This window comes from Staurois parvus, unplaced genomic scaffold (assembly GCF_062004578.1).
Source record: "Staurois parvus isolate SC_StPar_1 unplaced genomic scaffold, SC_StPar_1.0 ptg001181l, whole genome shotgun sequence".
Taxonomy (NCBI): Eukaryota; Metazoa; Chordata; class Amphibia; order Anura; family Ranidae; genus Staurois; species Staurois parvus.
This window is the reverse complement of record NW_028318977.1, coordinates 1048268-1060761: the sequence shown is the minus strand read 5'-3', so window position 1 is coordinate 1060761 and position 12494 is coordinate 1048268. Positions and strand designations below refer to the sequence as shown.

Genomic DNA, 12494 nt, shown 5'->3' with positions numbered 1-12494 from the left:
CTACAAGTCCCAGTGTGTACTGTCACCACCCCTAGAGGGACTATAACCCCCAACATTCCCTGCCCCCTAGAGGGACTACAACCCCTAGCATGTCCTGACACCACCCCTTAGAGGGACTACAATTCCCAGCATCTCCCGTCACCGGCCCATAGACGGACTAAAACTCACAGCATGTCTCTTCACCGCCCCCTAGAGGGACTACAACTCCCAGCATGTTCCTGCACCAGCCCCTCAAGGGACTACAACTTCCAGCATGCCCATCACTGCTCCCTAGAGGGACAACAACTCCCAGCATATCCCATCACCACCCCCTAGAGGGACTACAACTCCCAGCATGTCCCATCACCACCCCCTAGAGGAACTGCAACTCCCATCATGTCCTGTCACTGCCCCCTAGAGGGACTACAACTTCCAGCACGTCCCGTCACTGCATCTAGAGGGACTACAACTCCCGGCATGTCCTGGCAATGCCCCCCCTAGAGGGACTACAACTCCCACCGTTTCCCTTCCCTGTCCCCTAGAGGGACTACAACTTCCAGCATGTCCCATCACCGTCCCCCTATAGGGACTATAACTCCCAGCATGTCCCTTCATTGCCCTCTAGAAAGACTACAACTCCCACCATGTCCTGTCACCGGCCCCTAGAGGAACTACACCTCCCATCATGTCCCTTCCCCGCCCCCTAGAGGGACTTCAGCCCCCAGCATGTCCCTTCGCCGATCCCTACAGGGAACTACAACTCCCAGTGTCTCCCATCACTGCCCTCTAGAGGGACTACAACTCATATCATGTCCCTTCCTCACCCCCTAGAGGGACTACAACCCCCAGCATGTCTTTTCACGCCCCCTAGAGGAAACTACAACCCCCAGAATGTCCCTTCCCGCCCCCTAGAGGGACTACAACTCCCAGTATGTTTCGTCACTGCCTCCTAGAGAGACTACAACTCCCAGTATGTCCCTTCCCGCCCCCTAGAGGGACAACTCCCATCATGTCCTATCACCACCCCCTAGAGGGACTACAACTTCCAGCATGTCCCGTCACCACCCCCTAGAGGGACTATAACTCCCAGCGTGTCCCATCACCGCCCCCTAGAGGGACTACAACCCTTAGCATACCCTTTCCCGCCCCTAGAGGGACTACAACTCCCAGCATATCCTGTCATCGCCCCCAGAGGGACTACAACTCCCAGTATGTCACTTCCTGCCCCCTAGAGAAACTACAACTCCCAGCATGTCCCATCACCGCCCCCAGAGGGACTACAACTCCCAGCATGCCCCTTCCTGCTCCCTAGAGGGAGTACAACTCCCAGCATGGAAGAACTACAACTTCCATCATATCCCGTCACCGCCCCCTAGAGGGACTACAACTTCCAGCATGTCCCATCACCAACCCCTAAAGGAACTACAACTCCTACCATGTCCCATCCTCGGCCCCTGGAGGAACTACAACTCCCAGCATGTCCCGTCACCGCCCTTTAGAAGGAATACAACTCCCAGCATGTCCTGTTACCACCCCCTAGAGGAACTACAACTCCCAGCATGTCCTGTCACCACCCCCTAGAGGAACTACAACTCCCACCATGTCTTGTCACCACCCCCTAGAGGAACTACAACTCCCAGCATGTCCTGTCACCACCCCCTAGAGGAACTACAACTCCCACCATGTCTTGTCACCACCCCCTAGAGGGACTATTACTTCTAGCATGTCCTGTCACCGTCCCCTAGAGGGACTACAACTCCCACCATGTCCTGTCACCGTCCCCAATTGGACTACAACTCCCACCATGTCCTGTCACCGTCCCCTAGAGGGACTACAACTCCCAGCATGTCCCGTCACCGTCCCCAATTGGACTACAACTCCCACCATGTCCTGTCACCGTCCCCTAGAGGGACTATAACTCCCACCATGTCCTGTCACCACCCCCTAGAGGGACTACAACTCCCAGCATGTCCATTCCCTGTTGCCTAGAGGAACTACAACTCCCAGCATGTCCCGTCACCGTCCCCAATTGGACTACAACTCCCAGCAGCCCTGGGTAGTGTCGTGTGGGGGGCGATGAAGATCTTCTCGGCCATTATGAGAGGACTGTGTACCGGCGCCCTCCAGTGGGCGATGTACGCATTTCAGGGCAAGTTGCCCACACTGAACATGGACGTCCTGGAAAGTTGTGCACTATCACGTGGTAGGAATCCCGATTCCGGCCTAGTAGGGGGTGAATGTAGTGGGCGGGACTGTGAACTGCTGCACTTCCGGGATCCACCGACACAGAGCGGTACAGGGCGAAGGAGGGTCACCTACCGGCTGTGTGAGTACAGGCATACTGATATCTACCGGACCCCGCTTTCTGCACTATGGATATTCCCCGGACACCCACCTACCTACCTGACTGCAGAGTCCTCTCCCATACCAACAGAATCCCCACCCACCTACCTGACTGAAGAGTCCCCTCCCCTACCAACCTACCCACAGAATCCCCACCCACCTACCTGACTGAAGAGTCCCCTCCCCCACCAACCTACCCACAGAACACCCACCTACCTACCTGACTGCAGAGTCCCCTCCCCCACCAACCTACCCACAGAATCCCCACCCACCTACCTGACTGCAGAGTCCCCTCCTTCACCAACCTACCCACAGAACACCCACCCACCGACCTACCTGACTGCAGAGTCCCCTCCCCACCAACCTACCCACAGAATCCCCACCCACCTAACTACCTGACTGCAGAGTCCCCTCCCCCACCAACCTACCCATAGAATCCCCACCTACCTAACTGCTGAGTGCTCTCCCCCCCCCAACCTACCCACAGAATCCCCACCTACCTACCTGACTGCAGAGTCCCCTCCCCCACCAACCTACCCACAGAATCCCCACCCACCTACCTGACTGCAGAGTCCCCTCCCCCACCAACCTACCCACAGAACACCCACCTACCTACCTGACTGCAGAGTCCCCTCCCCCACCAACCTACCCACAGAATCCCCACCCACCTACCTGACTGCAGAGTCTCCTCCCCCACCAACCTACCCACAGAACACCCACCTACCTACCTGACTGCAGAGACCCACCCACAGAAACCCCACCCACCTACCTGACTGCAGAGTCCCCTCCCCCACCAACCTACCTACAGAATCCCCACCTACCTACCTGACTACAAAGTCCCCTCCCCCACCAACCTACTTTACTCTAGCACCCCTCCACCTACTTAACTTGCCTGACTGCAGTACTATACCCACCCACCTACCTACTTGACTGCAGAACCCACTCCCCCCATCTACCCATACACCCCAAATATCTCTGCTATACCCACCTTTTTGTACTCGCCTCCCTGCCTTCTTTATGTGGTCAGTTGTGACAGTGATGTAGAGGACAGAGGAGGTAGGTGGATGACGGAGGAGGTAGATTAGAGGACAGAGGAGGTAGGTGAGAGGATGGAGGGGGTAGGTGGAGGAGATGGGTGAGAAGACGGATAATTTGGTTGGGAGGATGGAGGGGGTAGGTGGAGGAGTTGGGTGGGAGGATGGAGGAGGTGGGAGGATGGAGGAGGTAGGTGGAGGAGGTGGGTGGATGGGACGATGAAGGAGGTGGGTGAAAGAAGGAGGTGGGTGGATGGAAGGATGAAGGAGGTAGGTGGAGGAGGTGGGTGAATGGGAGGAGTTAGGTGGGTGGAGGACGGAAGAGGTAGGTGGCTCTGTGTGAGAGAGAACCTGAAGCAGCGCCCTGTGGATGATCGGAAACGGAGGAGGTGGGTGAGAGGACGGAGGAGGTAGGTGGAGGAGTTGGGTGGCTGGGAGGACGAAGGAGGTAGGTGTATGGGATGACAGAGGAGGTAGGTGGAGGAGGTGGGTGATTGGGAGGAGTTAGGTGGAGGAGGTGGGTGGAGGACGGAAGAGGTAGGTGGCTCTATGTGAGACAGAACCTGAAGCAGCGCCCTGTGGATGATCGGAATCGGAGGAGGTGGGTGAGAGGACAGAGGAGGTAGGTGGAGGAGGTGGGTGAGAGGACAGAGGAGGTAGGTGGAGAAGGTGGGTGGGCGGATGGAGGAGGTGGATGGGAGGAAGAAAAAGATCGGTGGAAGAGGTGGATGGGACGGTGGAGGAGGTAGGTGAGAGGATGACAGGAAGAGAGGTAGGTAGAGAAGGTGGGTGGGTGAATGGAGGAGGTGGGTGGGAGGAAGAAAGAGGTAGGTGGAGGAGGTGGGTGGGCAGATGGAGGAGGTGGATGGGAGGAAGAAAAAGATCGGTGGATGAGAGGAAGGGAGGTAGGTGGAGGAGGTGGGTGAGCGGATAGAGGAGGTGGATGGGAGGAAGAAAGAGATCGGTGGAAGAGGTGGGTGGGACGGTGGAAGAAGTGGATAGGAGGATGGAGGGAGTAGGTGAGAGGATGGGAGGAAGAAAGAGGTTGGTGGAGGTAGGTGGAGAAGGTGGGTGGGCGGATGGAGGAGATGGATGGGAGGAAGAAAGAGATTGGAGGAAGAGTTGGGTGGGACGGTGGAGGAGGTAGGTGAGAGGATGGGAGGAAGAAAAAGGTAGGTGAGGAGGTGGATGAAAAAGATCGTTGGGAGGAAGGAAGAGGTAGGTGGATGGGAGGTAGGTGTGAAGAGGTTATACCCCTATAGAAGGGACAAGTGAGGTGAGTGCTGGTTCCATATCACCCCCCATCCCCCGAAGTCACCTACCATGCTGTTTTCATGTTCAGGTAATCTTGTATGGAAGTTCACCTCATCCAATCAGATCTCATGGATTGGGCGGTATCCATCTGTTTTGTATGGAGAAGGTGAGATCCTTCATCTATGCAGACCACTTAATGTACATGGTGGAGGAGGAGGAGGTGGTTTCCATAGTGCCAACACACACGGTCATGTAAAGTCTCCGGTCGTCTTGTATGAACATCTGAGATGTCCCCAGAGTGGCTCGATGATATTAAGGTCAGGAGACTGTGATGGCCACTCCAGAACCTTCTCCTTTTTCTGCCGTAACCACTGGTGGGTCAACTTGGCCTTGTGCTTAGCATCATTGTTGTGCTTGAAAGTCCAAGAGCGTCCGAAGTGCAGCTTTCCTGCAGAAGAATGCATGTTGTCTGCTAGTATTCTCTGATAACATGCTGCATTCATCTTGCCATCAATTTTCACAAGATTCTCCGTGCCTTTAGTGCTCTTACGGCCCAAAAACATCAGTGAGCCACCGCCATGCTTCACAGTGGGGATGGTATTCTTGTAGCTGTTGACCCCTTTCCAAACATAGCGCATATGGTTGTAGCTCTATTTTGGTCTTGCCGTTCCAGAATACAGTGTGGCAGTAGCTGTGAGGCGTGTCAAGGTGTTGCATATTGTAACCGGGCTTTTTTGTGGCATTGGTGCAGTAAAGGATTCCTTCTGGCAACGCAACCATGCAGCTCATTTTTGTTCAAGTATCATTGTATTGTGCTTCATTAAACATCCACACCGTCTTTTTCCAAAGCAGCCTGTATTTCTCCCGAGGTTACCTGTGTTTTTTTTTTCTTTGTATCCCAAACAATTCTGGCAGTTGTGGCTGCGATCTTTCTTGGTCTACCTAACCTTGGCTTGGTATCAAGAGATCCCCGAACTTTCCATTTTTAATAGGTGATTGAGCAGCACTGACTGGAATATTCAAGGCTTTGGATATATTTTTATATATCGTTTTATATCTTTATAAAGTTCCATTACCTTGTTACGCAGGTCTTTTGACAGTTCTTTCCTGCTCCCCATGGCTCAGTATCTAGCCTGCTCAGTGCATCCACATGAGAGCTAACAAACTGACAATTTAAAAAGCCACAGATGTGGAAATATCACCTTTAATTGCCATTTTAACATTGCGTGTCACCTTGTGTGTCTGTACCAAGGCCAGACATCCCCGGGGAGGGAAACTTTTGCTCAGGGCCATTTGGGTGATTTCTTCTATTATTATAATTTAAAAAGGAGCCAGACAACTGTGTGAAAATAAATGTCTTCATATCATCACTATTCTTAAATAAAAGACAGTTTTTTGGTATGATCAATCCTATTTTCAATATCAATCCCAACATTTCACCATTTCTGCCAGGGGATGCAAATGTTTGAGCACAATTGTAGGTGGCTGAAATGGAGGAAGTGGATTGTGTAGATGAGTGGGTGGTTGAGGTGTAGGAAGTAGGGGGTTGGGTTGTAGGGTGGTAGGTGATGGAGGAAGAAGGGGGTTGGTGTGTAGGAGGTAGGTGGTGGAGGAAGGGGGCTGAAGTGTAGGAGGTAGGTGGTGGAGGAAGGGGGCTGGGTTTTAGGAGGTAGGTGGTGGAGGAAGGGGGCTGGGGTGTAGGAGGTAGGTGGTGGAGGAAGAAGGGGGTTGGGGTGTAGGAGGTAGGTGGTGGAGGTGGAGGAAGAAGAAGGTTGGGGTGAAGGATGTAGGGGGTTGGAGTGTATGAGGTAGGTGGTTGAGGTGGAGAAAGTAGGGGATTGTGGTGGAGGAGGTAGGTGAAGGAAGTAGGGGGTTGGGCTGTAGGAGTTGAGGGGTGGGGTGTAGGAGGTAAGTGGTTGAGGTGTAAGAGGTAGGGGGTTGGGGTGTAAGAGGTAGGGGGTTGGGGTGGAGGAAATAGGGAGTTGAGGTGGAGGACATAGGGGGTTAGGGTGTAGGAGGTAGGTGATTGAGGTGGAGGAAGTAGGGGTGTAGGAGGTAGGTGATTGAGGTGGAGGAAGTAGGAGGTTGGGATGTAGGAGGTAGCTGGTTGAGATAGAGGAAGGAGGTTTGGGTGTAGGAGGCAGGGGGATGAGGTAGAGGAAGGTGGTTTGGGTGTAGGAGGTAGGGGTATGAGGTAGAGGAAGGAGGTTTGGGTGTAGGAGGTAGGGGGTTGAGGTGGAGGAGGTAGGGGGTTGAGGTGTAGGAGGTAGGTGGTTGTGGTATAGGAGGAAGGTGGTTGAGGTGGAGGAAGGAGGCTGGGGTATAGGAAGTAGGGGGTTAGGGTGGAGAAAGTAGGGTGCTGCGGTGTAAGAGGTTGGGGTGTAGGAGGTAGGTGATTGAGGTGGAGGAAGTAGGGGGTTGGGATGTAGGAGGTAGCTGGTTGAGATAGAGGAAGGAGGTTTGGGTGTAGGAGGCAGGGGGATGAGGTAGAGGAAGGAGGTTTGGGTGTAGGAGGTAGGGGGTTGTGGTAGAGGAAGGAGGTTTGGGTGTAGGAGGTAGGGGGTTGAGGTGGAGGAGGTAGGGGGTTGAGGTGTAGGAGGTAGGTGGTTGTGGTATAGGAGGAAGGTGGTTGAGGTGGAGGAAGAAGGAGGCTGGGGTATAGGAAGTAGGGGGTTAGGGTGGAGAAAGTAGGGTGCTGGGGTGTAAGAGGTTGGGGTGTAGGAGGTAGGTGATTGAGGTGGAGGAAGTAGGGGGTTGGGATGTAGGAAGTAGCTGGTTGAGGTGGAGGAAGAAGGAGGTTGGGGTGGAGGAGGTAGGTGGTTGAGGTGGACGAAGTAGGAGGTTGAGGTGGAGGGAGTTGGGGTGCAGGAGGTACGTGGTTGACGTGGAGGAAGTAGGGGGTTGGGGTGTAGGAAGTAGGTGGTTGAGGTGGAGAAAGTAGGGGGTTGGGGTGCAGGAGGTAGGTGGTTGAGTTGTAGGAGATTGGTGGCTGGGGTGTGGTTAAGGTGTAGGCCTCCCATTACCCAGATCTGTTTTTTTAGCCAAAGTGATTGAGATACATATTGAACACCTCATAACAGGTTCTCTTTAATTGATATTTCCTATTGCTGTTTGGTTTGGTGGGGCAACACTAGGAGAAAATTGGACATGAGCAACTGAAAACAGAATTCAGGAGCAGATCAGTCCAGCACCCTATTAGTAGTTCACGGACCGTGTGCCTTCATAACAATGGACAGAGCTCAGAATATTTGAGACTGGTAGGTCTGTCCCAGGGAAGGACAGTGTGGTGGTCATTTATGGTGCCCATGAACAGATAGGTTTGTAACAGGAAGGATGTGGTGGGGGGGTCATTTATGGTACCCATGGATCGGTAGGTCTGTCTCGGGTAAGGACAGTGTGGGGATCATTCATGGTCTCCACGGACAGGTAGGTCTGTACCGAGAAGGATGGTGTGGGGGTCATTCATGGTGTCCATAGATGGGTAGGTCTGTCTCCAGGAAGGACAGTGTGGGGATCATTCATGGTGCCCATGGACAGGTAGGTCTACCTCCAGGAAGGACAGTGAGGGGGTCATTCATAGTGCCCATGGACTGGTAGGTCTGTCTCTGGAAAGAAAGGTGTGGGGGTCGTTCATGGTGCCCATGAACAGGTAGGTCTACCTTCAGGAAAGATGTTGTGGGGGTCATTCATGGTGTCCACGGATGGGTAGGTCTGTCCCTGGGAAGGACTGTGTGGGGATCATTCATGTTGTCCATGGACAGGTAAGACTACCTCCAGGAAGAACAGTGAGGGGGTAAGTCATGGTGCCCATGGACTGGTAGGTCTGTCTCCAGAAAGGATGGAGTGGGTATCGTTTATGGTGCCCTTTAACGGGTAGGTCTGTGTCCGGGAAGGACAGTGTGGTGCTCATTCATGGTGTTCATGGATGGGTAGTTCTGTCACCAGGAAGGATGTTGTGGGGGTCATTCACGGTGTCCACGGACTCAGGAAGGATGTTGTGGGGGTGATTCATGGTGTCCATGGATGGGTAGGTCTGTCTCCGAGAAGGACGGTAAGGTGGTTATTCATGGTGTCCACAGACTGGTAGATCTGTCTCCGAGAAGGACAGTGTGGGGGTCATTCATGGTGCCCAAGGACAGGTAGGTCTGTCCCTGGTAAGGACTGTGTGGGGATCATTCATGGTGTCCATGGACAGGTAAGACTACCTCCAGGAAGAACAGTGAGGGGGTCATTCATGGTGTCCATGGACTGGTAGGTCTGTCTCCACAAAGGATGGAGTGGGCATAGTTTATGGTGCCCTTTAATGGGTAGGTCTGTCTCCGGGAAGGACAGTGTGGTACTCATTCATGGTGTTCACGGATGGGTAGTTCTGTCACCAGGAAGGATGTTGTGGGGGTGATTCATGGTGTCCACGGATGGGTAGGTCTGTCTCTGAGAAGGACGGTTAGGTGGTCATTCATGGTATCCACAGACTCCGAGAAGGACAATGTGGTGCTCATTCATAGTGTTCACGGATGGGTAGTTCTGTCACCAGGAAGGATGTTGTGGGGGTGATTCATGGTGTCCACGGACGGGTAGGTCTGTCTCCGAGTAGGACGGTAAGGTGGTCATTCATGGTGTCCACAGACTGGTAGATCTGTCTCTGAGAAGGACAATGTGGGGGTCATTCATGGTGCCCAAGGACAGGTAGGTCTGTCTCTGATAAGGACAGTGTGGGGGGTTATTGAGAGTGCCCATGGACAAGGTCTGTCTCTAGAAAGGATAGTGTGGTGATCATTCATGGTTCCCATGTACGTGTAGGTCTGCATGAAGGACTGTGCGGGGAGCATTCATGGTGCCCACGGATGGGTAGGTCTGCCTCCAGGAAGGATGGTGTGGGGGTCATTCATTGTGCCCACATATGGGCAGGTCTGTCTTTGGGAAGGAAAGTGTGGGGGTCATTCAGGGTGCACAGTGCTGTGTACTTTGTGTGGTGTTATTTATCAGATAATCAGATTAGTGTAGGCCGAGTTCAGAGGGCGCTTCCTCCTGTGTGGCAGATTACAGCCGCCTTTATCTGCCAGACGGCTTTCATCTCAGGACAGATGGCAGGTAACAGCCCAGCTCCCCCAGAGTGACCAGCTGAGGATTCATCACCTCAATCAATAACAAGCGTCCCCCCCAATGAGGTGACAACACCTGACAGCTAGAACTAACTCATCAGTGTTCATTATCCGAGTGGTGACCTCTTCATGTCAGGCTGCTGGTGGGTATTCTTTATGTGTTGGGATTCGTGCATCCACGTTTTGTTGACCTGTCTATATGAGATGGCTGCACGGCATTTCTCAGCTTCCTGATGGTGATGCTTCTTTGAAAGTTTCATTTGTCCCATGTGACAGGGTGTCAACCTAGGAGGGGAATTGGTAGACAGGGACAGAATGTTGTCACCCTATAACAGGAAATGTCCTCAACAAGGATCTTCAGCCACATCAGGAGTGTTCAGGATTATGCTACATACAGAGATCAGGAGTGTGCTACGTACAGAGTGCAGGGTTTAGGGGTGTCCTACGTAAAGAGTGCAGAGTTCAGGAGTGTGCTACATATAGAGTGCGGGGTTTAGGGGTGCACTACGTGCAGAGTTCAGGAGTGTGCTACATATAGAGTGCGGGGTTTAGGGGTGCACTACGTGCAGAGTTCAGGAGTGTGCTACATATAGAATGTGGGGTTTAGGGGTGCGCTATGTACAGAGTGCAGAGTTCAGGAGTGTGCTACGTACAGAGTGCAGAGTTCAGGAGTGTGCTACGTACAGAGTGCAAAGTTCAGGAGTGTGCTACGTACAGAGTGTAGAGTTCAGTGGTGCGCTACATATAGAGTGCGGGGTTTAGGGGTGCGCTACGTGCAGAGTTCAGGAGTGTGCTACATATAGAGTGTGGGGTTTAGGGGTGCGCTACGTGCAGAGAGAGTGCAGAGTTCAGGCGTGCCCTGCAGAGAGATTGCAGAGTTCAGGCGTGCCCTGCAGAGAGAGGGCAGAGTTCAGGCGTGCCCTGCAGAGAGATTGCAGAGTTCAGGCGTGCCCTGCAGAGAGAGGGCGGAGTTCAGGCGTGCCCTGCAGAGAGATTGCAGAGTTCAGGCGTGCCCTGCAGAGAGATTGCAGAGTTCAGGCGTGCCCTGCAGAGAGATTGCAGAGTTCAGGCGTGCCCTGCAGAGAGAGGGCGGAGTTCAGGCGCGCGCTGCGTAGAGAGGGCGGAGTTCAGGCGCGCGCTGCGTAGAGAGGGCGGAGTTCAGGCGCGCGCTGCGTAGAGAGGGCGGAGTTCAGGCGCGCGCTGCGTAGAGAGCGCGGAGTTCAGGCGCGCGCTGCGTAGAGAGCGCGGAGTTCAGGCGCGCGCTGCGTAGAGAGCGCGGAGTTCAGGCGCGCGCTGCGTAGAGAGCGCGGAGTTCAGGCGCGCGCTGCGTAGAGAGCGCGGAGTTCAGGCGCGCTGCTTGCAGAGTTCAGGGGTGCGAGTTCTGCCATCTTTTGGCTGCAACACTGGGTGCAAAGGTTACATGAGAAAGCCTGGCAGACCAGATTCGGCATGGGTGTTTTAGGATATGGTGAGACGCTTTTTCTTGACCATTGTCTGGTCACTGCCGGTGACTCCCATCTTCACTCCCCGTTAGAGACAATCCAGCCAACAATCCTCTGTATCCATTTCTTCCAGGTTTGTTTGTTGCCTCTGTTCCTCGCACAGGCCTCTGTGACTCCCTATGACATCACTAGTTTTCCTCGGTGACATAATGGCTGGAGTGAAGACACAGTGGGTGACACAGCCATCTGACACACCCAGAAGTGTCTAATGCAGAAAATTCTTGGCCGGCTTGATCTTGGGAGTCACCAACAGTGGGCCAGGTCAGAATTATTCCCCTTCTTTCAGATGCTAGGTTTACTTTTTGGAAATCTTCAGTCAGAACTATAGGTTTGATGTTGGGCTCAGTAAATATGTTTCATGGCTTTATCCCCTAAGAGAAGATTTACTTCTCTTCCTGTTTTGCTTCACCTGTACAGGAAGTGAGGGCAAATCTCCCCTCAGTCAACGAATCCAGGCGGGAGGTTCTAAACCTTTCACTAGAAGTAGTTTTCTTTGTTTTCTGTTGCTGCCTTTGTCCCAAATGTGAAGTGGGGGCTGATTTAAGGTTCTTTATGATTAGTCTCATACCCACCAGAGAAATTCCCCCTCCCCCACACTCGCCCAATGAGGTGTACCTTTGGTAGGCTCCAGAATTTCGTCCTTTGTGTCTGTGACTTTGAACTCTACTCCTATCCTTACCTGCTGCCCACAAACCAATGAGGACACTTCATTCCCAACCGGGCCAGTGAGGTGTCCTCTTTGGTTTGTTTGCCCCACTTTTACCTACTGTTGACACACCAATGAAATGGCCTCAATTTGTGGGCAGCAGATAAGCGTCGGGCATGTCCAGGGTGCAGGTTGGTTGGCTGGCCATCACCATGGAAGTGAATGATGCTAATCCAGGATGGGCAACATTCCTGACAGAACCAGCATTCAGGAGGCAACGGAGGTTCTGTTTATCCTGCTCCACCTCCCACCAACTGCCATGCTGTAGTGAAGATTCAGAGGTAGGATTATTTTGTAAAAAAAAGGAAGTGTGCGTGTGTACTTTGGACTCTGATGTGAAGGGAAGGAACGGATGGCTCTCATGTGACAGAGGGGAGGATGGGTGGACTGAAGACTGATATGAAAGGAGTGGTCTGAGGACTCTGATGTGAAAGTGGAGGACTGACGACTGAATGAAGTAGGGACGTGTGTGTGTTTGGGAGGGGACCGAGGTTGAGGACTCTGATGTGAAAGGAGAGCATGGGGGAGACTGAGGACTCTGTTGTGAAGGGTGGGGGGAGTTGAGGACTCTGAA

General features: G+C 53.3%; 1 protein-coding gene across 1 annotated transcript in view; it reads left to right on the top strand.

The window, feature by feature from the left end:
• The first annotated feature begins 1172 nt into the window (after positions 1-1172).
• DNAJC5G (DnaJ heat shock protein family (Hsp40) member C5 gamma) overlaps positions 1173-12494 on the top strand; it is a 29922-nt gene continuing 18600 nt past the window's right edge. The window contains exon 1 of the mRNA XM_089659680.1: positions 1173-2305. The gene's annotated coding sequence lies outside the window, so the exon portion shown is untranslated. The remainder of the gene's footprint in view (positions 2306-12494) is intronic.